Here is an 11,194-nt window from a genome sequence, read left to right as displayed (position 1 = left end):
CTTCCCATTTAGGTTGATGATATTGTTCTTTGAGCTAATATTTTTAACGCACTTGAAAAGAAATTAGAAATCATTCAGGATTTTTGTGATAAGGTGGGTGTGATTGTTAATACTAGCAAAACAAAAGTCACAATAATCAAATCTAAAGGGTCGCATATAATATTTTTCTATATGAAAACAACAATTCAGAGGAATTTCCTTCATACAAATATCTAAGAATTGATATTAATCACAATCTCAAATAGAGTTTTAACATTGATAAATTCATAAGGAAATCTTATTATGCTCTTGAAAAAATTTGTAATTTAACATATATTTGGATATGGAATAAGAAAAAACTATTTTTTAAGACTCTTGTCACCTCTTTCTTTTTATATGGGTGTGAGGTGTGGGGTTGTAGTATCTCCAAATTGTCATGGAGGAATATAAAATAGATCCAAAAGTATTTTTTAATATACAATATCAAGATTAAAGGAAATGTATCATATCCTATCCTTCTCACTGAATAAATCATTTTCCCCATTGAAAGTATGTCTATCAATGGGTATCTTTTGTATAAGAATATGTTAAACAACATGGAGGACAAAATATTTCTTTAAATTTCCTCTAATTCCAGCCAAAATCACCACCTTTAGCTCAAGAAAGGATGACATAAGCATGCCTAGTCTTTCGTAGACCACCTATAGATAATATCTAAATTTAAGTAGAAATTCTAGGGTTATAACGAGTTGGAGGGAAAAAGGAAGCTAATATATTATTAGGAGGTGATGAGCCAAAATTTGAAAATAAAAAGTATCTCCCTATATTTTCTAGTGTAAACAAAAAAATAATCATTGTGAAAATAAGAACAAATTCTCATGAACTCCATGGTGAAATTGGGCATTGGTCAGTCCCCAAAACACCATGGGTTGAAAGAGTTTGTCACTTATATGACATTAGGAGGGTCAAACATGAAAAACAATGTCTCTTAGGTTGTCCTAACTTATACACACATCAGATCTAGTTTCAAATATTTACCACATTACCAACGTTTTGAACTTTTTAACTCATAAAAAAAGTAGTGATCTTGGGACATATCTCTAAATTCCTTTTCAACGTAGAAGTAAAACTCTGAATAATTCCAAGTATTCTCTGAACTTTTAGGTGTGATAAACTATTTTAGTTTTAATAGAAGTTAATCATCTTCATCATTATAGATTATATTGATGTAAATTATTAAATTATTTATAAAATTAATTAATTTCATTATATTTATTTATTTTTACAAAAATTTGATTTTATATATATATATATATATATAAACCAAGATATTTACATTTTTTTAGTTATTTATAATTTTAAAGTATATTCATTTTAATTTGGATTTATCAATTGTTTAAATGATTAAATTTCTTAAAGTGTAAACTTTTTTTAGAATAGAATATTGGAAAAAACCATTACATTTCAAGATATTTAATATATATTACATTAAAATATTTTATTTTCAACCTACTACATTAAAATATTTTATTTTCAATTATTTTTTTATATAATGAATAAATTTAATGATTAAAAATATATGTTTTCTTAAAAATGTTACAAATTTAAATAAAATAAAATAAGTGAATATTGTGAATTCCTTCCGCCATTATAACTATCATATACACCGTAAAATATAATAATAATATAAATCCTACCTTAATTTTATCCCCTATATTTCATAGTGAAGTCAAAATCTGAGAGTCATCCATTATTTTTTAGCCTCTTTCTTATGTTATAGCATTTTGAGTTAAATATGTGTTTCTTAATTTTATAGAAACCATTTTATGATGGTAAAATTTATTTAAATTTATTCAAATTGCTAATTAGTTAATTAGAATTTATATGAAAGCAATATTGCAAAGTTTAAATCCGTTTTCAAATATCATGGACAAAGTTGATGTGGTGTTTAGTTGTTTTAAAGAGCTTATGACTTAAGTCTAAAAATATATAATATGGCAACCCTTATTCCATAGCGTTGGATAAACAATATTCAAATCATTTTTGTTTTTAAAGTTAAATTTGAATTTTATAATAATATTAAATCAGTAGAACGTCGTTTATAAAAAAAATAAATTACCAACATTATAGATTTTGGAAAAACCATCGAAACTTTAATTTAACAAAAATATGCACCTCACCGAAAATGTGCCAATTCGAATGCTTAGTAATCAATGCCCAGTCCATCTTCTCTTAAAAGTGGCGCCTCAATCAAATACTCATCACCTAAAACAAATTTAACAGGAAATCACCTACGAAAAGCTTCAATTTGTTTTGCTTAATAAAACCAATATATCAAACATTTTATTTTAAAATATTTAAAAAATTATCTCTATTCCAAATAAATATTCATAACATCAAATGTCACTATATAAAACAACTCATAATTCCTAAGATAAAGAAAGTATGCCTCATGATAATATCCTTCTTACCATTTTACAATAACATCGTAAAGAGCATGTTAAAAATTTAAGAGATTCTTTTTTAACTATTTAATTTAAAAAAAAATAAAAAATTATAATAACTTCGTTTACAACAAAATTAATTAAGTTGATAGGCTTTTTTATAGTGAGGTTCTTCTTCATGACATTGTAGTAGATTCATGGGCCTAGTAAGAATACACTATTTAGACGGTCCATATTGGCCCTTGACTCAGCCTTTATTGACGGGGCTTTGCAGTGTGACTTATCATATTGCCTTTTCACGCGTGTCACATATTGAGGATGAGATGGTGATCTGACCATTGAAGGTAGTTGCCAACTCATCCATGTGATCCGAAGAACATTTTCCCTTGGCCTCAGCTACTTATTTAGTGTCAGTGTCGACATTGTGTATGCCATAAATGGGAGTGATGTCCATATCCTTGACCTCTGCTTTGCGAACGGGGCTCTCTGTTATAACAGACAAAACCAATGAGAGATTTTCCATTTAGCAATGGAGGAAACCATAACAACCAATAGACTCCTATTAAAACCAAATTAATGAAAAAACTAAAATAAGCATGTTAAAAATTATATACATAGCATCCCCCTGGAATGTGATGCAGGAGCATGAGACTTGGAGGGAAAATCTTCAAACTTATTCCAAAAACACAAAAAAATCTACAAGCAAAGGAGTGAGATCCTTTAGCCATCAACTTCCATGTTTTTCTAGTTTAACCTAGAGATAGAATCTAGGAATAAATCATGATATAATAAATACTAAATAGTTAAGCCATAGTGGAGGTTCTCGAGGGGATGTCGTCACTGAATAGATGGGATTAGTTAAGCATAATGTAGGTTCTCGAGGAGGATGTCTCGCAGCATTGGTAGTTGTATTAAATAAAGCCCCTATTTTAGGAATTGGTCGTTAACATGAACCAGTACATATGTAAGTTTAATTTTATTGTAATAGGGATTTTGACCGCATGCCTTTATCGCATATTTTTCAAAGGAAAAGGGTTTTTTTTCTCTGTGTATTGGTCGATCCCGAAGGCATGGTGACCTCCGAAAGATTTTTTGTGCATCAAAACTGTGTTTGTTGTTAACTGGTAATTATATGTGTATTTGGCTTCGTTGCTTTCTTCTGAGTCTGAATATCAGTGATTTAGCTTTATTTTCCAATTAATACTTCGGTTGAAGCCTTTAGACTATGTTTTCCTTTATATCAGCAAGCCCTAGCTTCCTTATTTGCATTACAGAGTTCTGCAGGCAAACTCTGGTTTACACAGGGAAATTGTGAAAATACTTAGCCGAATAGCATTCCGGACCTGAAATCTTATCACATCTAGATTATATCCATATCGAGTCTGAACCAATATTGCATTGCAGAACCATAGTGGAGCGGAATTAACCGTTCAAAGCGCCGAAGTCCAAAGTAGCAATACCTCGGACCCGAAATATTATAGGGAGGCTTTGATATCATATCGGGTCTGCGAGTCTTATCGCATCGCAAGTCTTAGCGGGTTGTATTGGAATTGCCGATAGCGATTTCCGATAGCCACATGTCATATCGCATCGGGGAATCACTGATGTTAAAGCGTTAATAGTGTTATTTCAGTTCTTGTGAAATAACTCATCGATAGTGTATTTAAGCATTGATAGTGTTATTCCATTCCTTTGGAATAAAAGCCCACCAACTGTGTATTTTTTGTTAAAAGCATTTTCTTTGGTTTATAGCACCGATAGTGTATTTTACACTATTTGCATTATTTCCATTCAAAAGCCCTCCGATAGTGTATTTTTGTAATTCCTATGGAATTATAGTCCTGATAGAGGATAAGAGGCTCTATGTAATAAATTGTGCCCGATAACAAGGGTTCGGGCGATTAAGGGGAAAGAGTGGTGATTTTGAAGGTAAAGGGGCATTTATAAATAGTCAGCCTAGAAATAGATGACTGATACTCCAGTGAGAGAAGAAGAAGGGTTTCAGCCAGAATTAGAAGGAATCATATCAGGATTTGGGCGTTTGTCTATATCACCTGCACCCAGGCCACCATTAGTGGTATCAGAGCAACCTTTTGACACTGAATTGAATCTCAGAAGTGGAAGAAGAAAAGATAATATGGCTTTCAGAGTTGGAAGAGAACGTGGTAGAAGAGGATGGCCAGTTGCAAATGCTGAAGTGATGGAAACTGTGCAACATATGCAAGCAAGATTAAAGGCAATAACAACAGAGAGAAATATAGATGATGGCGATGTTAGTGAGCCTGAGATTGAAGCTAGAGAAGAGGAGGAAGCTATAGCAGTTACTCCTGAGATGAGATTCTTCTAGTTAGTGTTGAGATCCATGGCTAGGCCAAAGACTGAGGTTTCAATATATGAAAGAGGACTGAATCCATAAGAATTGATATACTAGATTAATGGCATGGAGAAATTCTTTGACTATGAAGAAACAGAAGATGAGAAGAAAGTAAAGTTTGTTGTCACCAAGCTAAAAGGCCATGCAGTGCTTTGGTGGGACGGAGTGCAGGCAAAAATAAAGAGACTTGGCAAGCAACCTATCAAGAATTGTAGCCGGATGGTACCAAAGCTAAGGGGTAAGTTTTTACCAAATAATTATCAGCAAACCTTGTTCAGACAGATGCAGAATCTTAGACAGAGGTCTATGATAATGAAAGAATACATAGAGGAATTTTATAAGGTGAGATAAGTATACTTTATCCTAAAATAGTAGAGGAAGCTTATCAGATGGTCCTGAAAGCTGAAGAAAAACTCATGAGAAAGCAGTCTGCTAGAGGGAGAGTTACTTTCTGAGGAAGGGGAAGTCAAGGTGGTAGAGGAAGATCTACAACACCTAAAGATGGAGCTAGCAGCAACTCAACTCAGCATGGTGATGCAAGTGGTAGAGGGAGTTTTTCTAGAGGAAGAGGAGGCAGAGGAATAGGAAAAGAAGTAAGATGCTACAGATGTAACAAACTGGGACACAGAGCTTTTGAGTGCCCAGAGAATGCAAGAACAAGCCAGAGGAATGCAATTGTTGCTCCAGTTTGTTAGGCCAGGCAGTAACTCCATAAAGCAGAAATTGATTCGTATATTATTCCATAGGTAGGTCTTTGTTATATACAATAGGGAGTGACTGTTCAGTTCATCTCCCGATGACTGTTCACATTCCTAATTTAATTATTTACATAAAATTCACCCAATCACAAGGATTAGGTGTCAACATTCCCCCCCTTAATCTGAAGGGATGTTGGTGAGTCCAAGCATCATTCTGAATCGTTCAAGCTTTTCCCTTCCAAGCGCTTTGGTGAAGATGTCTGCAATTTGCTCATTTGTGGAACAATGACGAAGATGGATTGTTTTGGCCTCAACATGATGTCGAATCAGATGATATTTAGTATTGATGTGCTTCGTTCGATCATGGAACTTTGGGTTCTTGGCCAACTTTATTCCAGAGGTATTTTCAATCATGAGTGGAGTTGATTGTACTTGTTTTACCTGCAAATCTTCAAGAATTTTCCTGAGCCACACAATTTCTTTTGTTGCTTCAGCTGCTGCCACGTATTCTGCTTCTGTTGTGGAATCTACTAGAATTGATTGTTTGCGTGATCTCCAGGAGACAGCTCCTGATCCAAGACTCATAGCATATCCAGAAGTTGATACCCTAGTTTCTTTGTCTCCATCAAAGTCTAAATCAGAGTATCCAAGCAAACTGAAGTCGTCCACCTGTGTATACTTGATTCCAAAGTCTTGAGTTCCCTTCAAGTACCTTAGAACTCTTTTAGCAGCAGACCAATGTCACTCACAAGGCTTTTGCATAAACCTGGAGAGGATTCCAACAGCAAACGAAATGTCTGGTCTAGTTGTAGTTAGGTAGTTGAGACTTCCTACAAGTTGTCTATACTTTGTTGCATCCTCAAATTATTTTCCTTCAATAGATGTGAGCTTTAAGTTTTGTTCCATTGGAGTAGTGAGAGGATTGCACTTTGTCATGCCAAACCTGTTCAACAGATCTCCAATGTATTTATTTTGAGAAATAAATATGGACTTTGGATGTTGGGTTACTTCAATGCCAAGATAGTAATGAACATAGCCCAAATTAGTCATTTCAAAACTTTTCCCCAATTCCTTCTTTATGGATGCAATGTAGCTTTCATTGTTCCCTGTCATCAAAATATCGCCTACATATACCAGAAGATATACAACTGTTTTGCCAACTTTCTTGACAAATAAAGTTGCATCATCAAGATCAAAATGTTTGAAATTGAGTTTCAGAAGATGCTCAGTTAGTTTTTCATACCAGGCTCGCGGTGCTTGTTTGAGGCCATACAAGGGCTTCACTAGTTTGCATACTTTATGTTCATGTCCTTTCATAGCAAAACCTTCAGGCTGGGACATAAAAACGTTCTCTTTTAGATCTCCATTCAAGAAAGCAGTTTTTACATCCATTTGATGGACTTTCCAACCGTTTTGAGCTGCTAGTGCAAAGAGTGTCCGAATGGTAGCCCATTTTGCTATGGGGGCAAAATTCTCCTCATAATTGACCCCTTCCTTCTGTGCAAAACCTTTTGCCACAAGCCTAGCTTTGTGCTTGTCAAGTGAGCCATCAGCTTTATACTTGTTCTTGTAGACCCACTTGCAGCCAATTGGTTTGGTTCCAGATGGAGGATCAACCAGCTTCCAAGTGTCGTTCTTTATGAGGGCATCATACTCCTTTTGCATTGCTTCTTTCCATTCATCATGAGAAGCAGCTTCTTTGAATGAAGTTGGTTCAAAATCTGTAGACAAGTTCAATTCACAATCATAAGAAACATCCATATTAACAGGTGAATTAGAGTCATCTACATCACCTCCATTTTGTCGGTTTGAATTTCTGGTTCCTGTTTTTCCTATTTCATTAGGATGAACACTTTCAAGTGTCTTCTGAGCCACTTTGGGGGACCTTTCTGAGATGGTCCAGGCTGCTCTATTGATTGAGTTGGGACTGAATCAAGATTGAGTCTCCCAATTCTATCAATTACATCACTTAAAGCATCATTCGTTGTTGGAGTTTCATTCGGGGGAGAGTGTTCTCCAGAAGAAGATTCCACATGTTGATCTAGAATAGGAATCCCCCCTTCAAGATGTGGAATCTAATTATCAAATTCTTGAAATATTTTGTTTTTGTGAATCTATCCAAGCGATTGAGTTGCCTCTCAACAACATTGTCAGATTTGGATGATTCAAGAAAAATTACATCTCTAGATACAACAAACATTTTATTTACTTCATCATAGAGGCGGTATGCTTTGGAGGTGTCTGAGTACCCCAGGAAGATACACTTACGACTTCTAGCACCAAGTTTGTTTCTATGTACCTTTGGTATCAAAGCATAATAGGTGGAACCAAAGACCCTGAGATGCTTTACCGAAGGAACATGTCCATACCACATTTCATAAGGAGTCTTGTTTTTAATAGCATTAGATGGACATCTATTCTTTATATATGCAGCACATAGAACAGCATAAGCCCAAAACATTATCTTTACATTCTTGAAGAAGAGCATGGATCGTACCATATTTAAGATTGTCCTATTCATTCTTTCAGCTACACCATTCTGTTGGGGATTATAAGGCACAGTTGTTTGATGTTTGATCCCATGTTGGTGAAGATAGTTTTCAAATTCATTGATGTGTATTCTTTTCCATTATCAGTGCGAATAGACCTAATATGAGATTGTGCATCATTTTCAATCCATTTATGAAAATTCTTGAATGTTTGAAAAGCATCAGATTTGTTCTTCAATAAATAAACCCAGAACATTCTGGTGTAGTCATCAATAAACGTCATGATATATTTATTTCCATTTGCAGAAGGAATAGGCATTGGACCACATAAATCTAAATGAATGAGTTCAAGTTTTCTATGTGCTCTTGAATGTGAATCATGAAAAGACTGTTTGCTATGATTTCCTAGAATGCAAGCATCACATTGGTTAAGTTTTCTATGAATTGTAGGCAAACCAGCAACACCATTTTCTTCAATAAGCGGAGACTGTCAGAGTTCAAATGTCCAAATATAGCATGCCATAATAAACTTGATGGAAGTGTACCTTCTTGATGATGAGAAATGTATGAGAAATGTTGTGCATGAGCAGATGTTCCTTGCAGTTTGAGAAGCCTTTCTTCTTCTATTCCCCTCATGACAAGTGAGTGGTCAAATGCTTTTCTTACCTCAAGCTTGCCATCAAACATATGAATGGAGTGACCTTGCTGGCAGATGTGGACCAAGGACAACAAGTTTCTCTTGAGCTGTGGGAGATATAGAACATGATCCAGAAGAAAGTCTAGAAGACCAGGCAGTTTAAGCTTGATTGTGCCAAGCCCTGATGGCTTGATTTTTTATTGATCTGCAAAGTATACTGCTCCATCAACATTGTGAGTGAAATCTTCAAAAAAATCTTTTCTATGAGTCATGTGACAGGTTGCTCCTGAATCAAGCAACCAATCATTTTTCAAAGAAGCAAGTGAAGCATTAAACAAATCTTCATTTACTCCAATGTTACATTATGCCTCAATATAGTGAGCGGATTCAGGTGCTTTACCTTTGTCTGTATCATTAGTTTTACCTTTCTGTTGGTTTCTTTTCTACTCAATTTTGTCCCATGGTAGCTTGCATGTAGAGGCATCATGTGATCCATTTCTTTTGCAGTGTATGCAATGCAAATCTGCTTTCTCTCCTTGAGAATGTCTGCCCCCCCACGTCTGACATATCTTCCTCTTTCTCTTGAATGCATACTGTAACAAAAATTATTTTGCTGATAGAAAAATATTTCTGCCAATATACAGTAAAAATGTACTCAAAAGGGCATTCTCAAAGGGTATTATCGTCCACTAAAATTTCTAACATAAGATTTTCATGTACCCATTGAATCATTGTCATCACAACTTCAATACACAGATAGAAAATAACTTTCAAAAATGTACACAGCTACCAATAAAAATCATTCAATGCATGCGCAGTATACAACATGGGATGCCCAATCCTTTCGCAGGAGTTTAAAATTCACCAAAGTCCATGTGGCCTTTATCGATGTGAAAATCAAATCCCCATTAACTTTCAATAAGAGATAAATATAGCCCAGAGACAATGAAATGGTCACATATGGAGAATCGCTAAGCACATTCACATTGTTTTCATCGACAGTCCGCACCGAACAAAGAGAAGACCACAAAACTCATGGTCAGGAAGGCCCCACACCCGTGGCTCACAATATGCTTTGTCAAGTAGGGACACACCTCAAAGATGTCAGTGCAACACTTGCTCTACCAAAATCCTCCACCACAAAACAACGAGAGGAAAAGAGCAAGCGCAGGTACCAGAATCCTCCACTGCAAAACAACGAGAGGAATGGGACTGTGCGTAAACCATAAACTTACATTCTGGTACCAAAATCCTCCACCGCAAAACAACGAGAGGAATGGGACTGTGCGTAAACCAGGATTTGGCTAATAAAGATGGTAGTCTCCTCTGATTTCAATAGACAATGTTCACATATAGACAACGTTCACATAGACGAGCTTAAGCGTTCAAGAGACGAGCTTAAGGTATCAAAGCATAAATACAGTGTTGTCAATGATGCCGAGTCTCCAGCTCCCAACCTAATGGCGTGATTTGCAAATGGTGCGACTGACGGACAGGCGGGGGCGTAAGGGTATACAGCGTTTCAATGGATTGAAAAGAGCAGCACAGCGTTTACGTTTGAGATGGAATGAAAAGAGCAGCACAGCATTTCAATAATGTCAAAACAGCGTTCAATAATGAGGTGTAGTAAAAATTGGGCGGTCGATAGTGAGTTTGCAGTGCCTCGCATTAGTTTTTCTTTAATATAGATTCGTTATGGACAGAGGTAGTGCTGGAAATTAATATGGCAGAGGGGATATGGCAAGACAGAGGGGATATGGCAGACAGAGGAGTTACAGGAGCATAACAGCTAAAACAAGGAGTTGGCTCTGATACCATGTTAGGCCAGGCAGTAACTCCATAAAGCAGAAATTGATTCGTATATTATTCCATAGGTAGGTCTTTGTTATATACAATAGGGAGTTATTGTTCAGTTCATCTCCCGATGACTATTCACATTCCTAATTTAATTATTTACATAAAATTCACCCAATCACAAGGATTAGGTGTCAACACAGTTGACGGAGAAGCACCATCAATAGTAGTGGCAGAAGAAGAAAATATACCCAGAGAGGAGAATATTTGGTAATCAATAAAGTTTTCCTCAATCCAGCAAAGTTGATAGATGAACCATCACAAAAAAGACCTTGTTCAGAATAGTGTGTAAGGTTCAAGGGAATTGCTATCAGATGATCATTTATAATGGAAGCATTGATAATTTGGTCTCTACAGAGATGGTGGAAAAATTGAAGTTGAAGACAATGAAACATCCAACACCTTACAAGGTGTCATGGCTACAAATGGACATCAGCTGTTAGTGAATGAACAATGTGAAGTGGAGTTGCAATTGGTAAATATAAGGAAAAAATTGTATGTGATGTGATGCTAATGGATGTGTGTCACATATTGCTTGGAAGACCTTGGCAGTATGACGGAGGAGCTATGCATGATGGGAAAAGAAACACTTACAAGTTTGGTAAAGATGGTATCAATCATACACTGCTGCCCATGAAAGAAGAAGATGCATCAGGAAAGAAGACTGATCCACCAAAACTCAGTTACTGAGGAAAGGAATACATGCAGCAGATTGATGA

Source organism: Pinus tabuliformis, chromosome Q (genome assembly GCF_031772625.1).
Source record: "Pinus tabuliformis cultivar Carrire ecotype Pingquan chromosome Q, CPIR1, whole genome shotgun sequence".
NCBI classification, from domain to species: Eukaryota; Viridiplantae; Streptophyta; class Pinopsida; order Pinales; family Pinaceae; genus Pinus; species Pinus tabuliformis.
This window is presented reverse-complemented; position numbering follows the sequence as displayed.